Raw genomic sequence first — 5,529 nt, 5'->3', positions numbered from 1 at the left:
ACCCTGCTGTTTATCTCCTAGCAGCCTGTCTCTATACCCTGCTGTGTATCTCCTAGCAGTCTGTCTCTATACCCTGCTGTGCATCTCCTAGCAGCCTGTCACTATACCCTGCTGTGTATCTCCTAGCAGCCTGTCTCTATACCCTGCTGTACCCTGCTGTTTATCTCCTAGCAGCCTGTCTCTATACCCTGCTGTTTATCTCCTAGCAGCCTGTCTCTATACCCTGCTGTTTATCTCCTAGCAGTCTGTCACTATACCCTGCTGTGTATCTCCTAGCAGCCTGTCACTGTACCCTGCTGTGTATCTCCTAGCAGCCTGTCTCTATACCCTGCTGTGTATCTCCTAGCAGCCTGTCTCTATACCCTGCTGTGTATCTCCTAGCAGCCTGTCTCTATACCCTGCTGTGTATCTCCTAGCAGCCTGTCTCTATACCCTGCTGTGTATCTCCTAGCAGCCTGTCTCTATACCCTGCTGTGTATCTCCTAGCAGTCTGTCTCTATACCCTGCTGTTTATCTCCTAGCAGCCTGTCTCTATACCCTGCTGTGTATCTCCTAGCAGTCTGTCTCTATACCCTGCTGTTTATCTCCTAGCAGTCTGTCACTATACCCTGCTGTTTATCTCCTAGCAGCCTGTCACTATACCCTGCTGTACCCTGCTGTTTATCTCCTAGCAGTCTGTCACTATACCCTGCTGTGTATCTCCTAGCAGCCTGTCACTATACCCTGCTGTACCCTGCTGTTTATCTCCTAGCAGCCTGTCACTATACCCTGCTGTGTATCTCCTAGCAGTCTGTCACTATACCCTGCTGTGTATCTCCTAGCAGTCTGTCTCTATACCCTGCTGTACCCTGCTGTTTATCTCCTAGCAGCCTGTCTCTATACCCTGCTGTGTATCTCCTAGCAGTCTGTCTCTATACCCTGCTGTACCCTGCTGTTTATCTCCTAGCAGTCTGTCTCTATACCCTGCTGTTTATCTCCTAGCAGCCTGTCACTATACCCTGCTGTGTATCTCCTAGCAGCCTGTCACTATACCCTGCTGTGTATCTCCTAGCAGCCTGTCACTATACCCTGCTGTACCCTGCTGTTTATCTCCTAGCAGTCTGTCTCTATACCCTGCTGTTTATCTCCTAGCAGCCTGTCACTATACCCTGCTGTGTATCTCCTAGCAGCCTGTCACTATACCCTGCTGTTTATCTCCTAGCAGTCTGTCTCTATACCCTGCTGTGTATCTCCTAGCAGCCTGTCACTATACCCTGCTGTGTATCTCCTAGCAGCCTGTCACTATACCCTGCGGTGTATCTCCTAGCAGTCTGTCTCTATACCCTGCTGTGTATCTCCTAGCAGCCTGTCACTATACCCTGCTGTACCCTGCTGTGTATCTCCTAGCAGCCTGTCACTATACCCTGCTACTATACCCTGCTGTGTATCAACCTAGCAGCCTGTCACTATACCCTGCTGTGTATCTCCTAGCAGCCTGTCACTATACCCTGCTGTACCCTGCTGTTTATCTCCTAGCAGTCTGTCACTATACCCTGCTGTGTATCTCCTAGCAGCCTGTCACTATACCCTGCTGTACCCTGCTGTGTATCTCCTAGCAGCCTGCTACTATACCCTGCTGTGTATCTCCTAGCAGTCTGTCACTATACCCTGCTACTATACCCTGCTGTGTATCTCCTAGCAGCCTGTCTCTATACCCTGCTGTACCCAGGCTGGGCTACAGCTCTGTATGTGACTCAGGTGCTCCCCCTACCCAGAGATATGCCACCCTGCTTGCTTGGCACACAGAATGCGCAGCACCCAGCTCACAGGATCTAGCACACGGAGCAGTGTGGAGGAGCGTCCTGATTCTGGAGTTCTGCATGGTGGTCATGTGACCTCCACATTCTGTAAACATGCCTCATGTTCCCAACTTGAGTGTGTGTGTGGTGCAATTATGTCCCGTGCCCCTGTTGGAGCGAAGGCAACACCCTCCAAGTTCCCGGCTGGATAATTATCAGAACCAGAGAGCAAGAGAACTACAGAGAGAGAGAGAGAGAGTGCGAGAGAGAGAGAGAATGCGAGAGAGAGAGAGTGCGAGAGAGAGAGAGAGACAGAGACAGAGAGACAGAGACAGAGACAGAGACAGAGACAGAGAGACAGAGAGAGAGAGACAGAGAGAGAGAGACAGAGACAGAGACAGAGAGACAGAGACAGAGACAGAGAGAGAGAGAGAGAGAGAGAGAGAGAGAGAGAGAGAGAGAGAGAGAGAGAGAGAGAGAGAGAGAGAGAGAGAGAGAGAGACAGAGAGACAGAGACAGAGACAGAGAGACAGAGACCGAGAGAGACAGAGACAGAGACAGAGACAGAGACAGAGACAGAGACAGAGAGAGGGAGAAATGGGGAGGCAGGGCCCATCAGTAGTGGTGTGTATCAGTAGTGTGTATCAGTAGTAGTGTATCAGTAGTGTGTATCAGTAGTGTGTATCAGTAGTGTGTATCAGTAGTAGTGTGTATCAGTAGTCTGTATCAGTAGTAGTTTATCAGTAGTGTGTATCAGTAGTCTGTATCAGTAGTGTGTATCAGTAGTAGGGTGTATCAGTAATGTGTGTGAATCTCTAGGTTATACTGCTATGTGTTGTGATAGTGTATTGTCAGGAACAGAGAGAGAGACTACTTTGGGGCAGGGCCCATCAGTAGTAGTGTATCAGTAGTAGTGTGTATCAGTAGTCTGTATCAGTAGTCTGTATCAGTAGTCTGTATCAGTTGTGTGTATCAGTAGTAGGGTGTATCAGTAGTGTGTATCAGTAGTGTGTATCAGTGGTGTGTATCAGTAGTAGTGTGTATCAGTAGTGTGTACCAGTAGTGTGTATCAGTAGTAGTGTGTATCAGTAGTGTGTATCAGTAGTGTGTATCAGTAGTGTGTGTATCAGTAGTGTGTATCAGTAGTAGTGTGTATCAGTAGTGTGTATCAGTAGTGTGTATCAGTAGTGTGTATCAGTATTAGTGTGTATCAGTAGTGTGTGTGAATCTCTAGGTTATACTGCTATGTGTTGTGATAGCAGGGCCCATCAGTAGTAGTGTGTATCAGTAGTGTGTGTGAATCTCTAGGTTATACTGCTATGTGTTGTGATAGCAGGGCCCATCAGTAGTAGTGTGTATCAGTAGTGTGTGTGAATCTCTAGGTTATACTGCTATGTGTTGTGATAGCAGGGCCCATCAGTAGTAGTGTGTATCAGTAGTGTGTGTGAATCTCTAGGTTATACTGCTATGTGTTGTGATAGCAGGGCCCATCAGTAGTAGTGTGTATCAGTAGTGTGTGTGAATCTCTAGGTTATACTGCTATGTGTTGTGATAGCAGGGCCCATCAGTAGTAGTGTGTATCAGTAGTGTGTGTGAATCTCTAGGTTATACTGCTATGTGTTGTGATAGCAGGGCCCATCAGTAGTAGTGTGTATCAGTAGTGTGTGTGAATCTCTAGGTTATACTGCTATGTGTTGTGATAGCAGGGCCCATCAGTAGTAGTGTGTATCAGTAGTGTGTATCAGTAGTCTGTATCAGTAGTGTGTATCAGTAGTAGGGTGTATCAGTAGTGTGTATCAGTATTAGTGTGTATCAGTAGTGTGTATCAGTAGTGTGTATCAGTAGGGTGTATCCATAGTGTGTATCAGTAGTGTGTATCAGTAGTGTGTATCAGTAGTGTGTATCAGTAGTGTGTGTATCAGTAGTGTGTGTATCAGTAGTGTGTATCAGTAGTAGTGTGTATCAGTAGTGTGTGTGAATCTCTAGGTTATACTGCTATGTGTTGTGATAGCAGGGCCCATCAGTAGTAGTGTGTATCAGTAGTGTGTGTGAATCTCTAGGTTATACTGCTATGTGTTGTGATAGCAGGGCCCATCAGTAGTAGTGTGTATCAGTAGTGTGTGTGAATCTCTAGGTTATACTGCTATGTGTTGTGATAGCAGGGCCCATCAGTAGTAGTGTGTATCAGTAGTGTGTGTGAAGTAGTGTTCTCTAGGTTATACTGCTATGTGTTGTGATAGCAGGGCCCATCAGTAGTAGTGTGTATCAGTAGTGTGTGTGAATCTCTAGGTTATACTGCTATGTGTTGTGATAGCAGGGCCCATCAGTAGTAGTGTGTATCAGTAGTGTGTGTGAATCTCTAGGTTATACTGCTATGTGTTGTGATAGCAGGGCCCATCAGTAGTAGTGTGTATCAGTAGTGTGTGTGAATCTCTAGGTTATACTGCTATGTGTTGTGATAGCAGGGCCCATCAGTAGTAGTGTGTATCAGTAGTGTGTGTGAATCTCTAGGTTATACTGCTATGTGTTGTGATAGCAGGGCCCATCAGTAGTAGTGTGTATCAGTAGTGTGTGTGAATCTCTAGGTTATACTGCTATGTGTTGTGATAGCAGGGCCCATCAGTAGTAGTGTGTATCAGTAGTGTGTGTGAATCTCTAGGTTATACTGCTATGTGTTGTGATAGCAGGGCCCATCAGTAGTAGTGTGTATCAGTAGTGTGTGTGAATCTCTAGGTTATACTGCTATGTGTTGTGGTAGCAGGGCCCATCAGTAGTAGTGTGTATCAGTAGTGTGTGTGAATCTCTAGGTTATACTGCTATGTGTTGTGATAGCAGGGCCCATCAGTAGTAGTGTGTATCAGTAGTGTGTGTGAATCTCTAGGTTATACTGCTATGTGTTGTGATAGCAGGGCCCATCAGTAGTAGTGTGTATCAGTAGTGTGTGTGAATCTCTAGGTTATACTGCTATGTGTTGTGATAGCAGGGCCCATCAGTAGTAGTGTGTATCAGTAGTGTGTGTGAATCTCTAGGTTATACTGCTATGTGTTGTGATAGCAGGGCCCATCAGTAGTAGTGTGTATCAGTAGTGTGTGTGAATCTCTAGGTTATACTGCTATGTGTTGTGATAGCAGGGCCCATCAGTAGTAGTGTGTATCAGTAGTGTGTGTGAATCTCTAGGTTATACTGCTATGTGTTGTGATAGCAGGGCCCATCAGTAGTAGTGTGTATCAGTAGTGTGTGTGAATCTCTAGGTTATACTGCTATGTGTTGTGATAGCAGGGCCCATCAGTAGTAGTGTGTATCAGTAGTGTGTGTGAATCTCTAGGTTATACTGCTATGTGTTGTGATAGCAGGGCCCATCAGTAGTAGTGTGTATCAGTAGTGTGTGTGAATCTCTAGGTTATACTGCTATGTGTTGTGATAGCAGGGCCCATCAGTAGTAGTGTGTATCAGTAGTGTGTGTGAATCTCTAGGTTATACTGCTATGTGTTGTGATAGCAGGGCCCATCAGTAGTAGTGTGTATCAGTAGTGTGTGTGAATCTCTAGGTTATACTGCTATGTGTTGTGATAGCAGGGCCCATCAGTAGTAGTGTGTATCAGTAGTGTGTGTGAATCTCTAGGTTATACTGCTATGTGTTGTGATAGCAGGGCCCATCAGTAGTAGTGTGTATCAGTAGTGTGTGTGAATCTCTAGGTTATACTGCTATGTGTTGTGATAGCAGGGCCCATCAGTAGTAGTGTGTATCAGTA

The sequence above is a fragment of the Oncorhynchus gorbuscha genome, linkage group LG14, assembly GCF_021184085.1.
Source record: "Oncorhynchus gorbuscha isolate QuinsamMale2020 ecotype Even-year linkage group LG14, OgorEven_v1.0, whole genome shotgun sequence".
NCBI classification, from domain to species: Eukaryota; Metazoa; Chordata; class Actinopteri; order Salmoniformes; family Salmonidae; genus Oncorhynchus; species Oncorhynchus gorbuscha.
Note: the sequence above shows the minus strand (reverse complement) of the source record.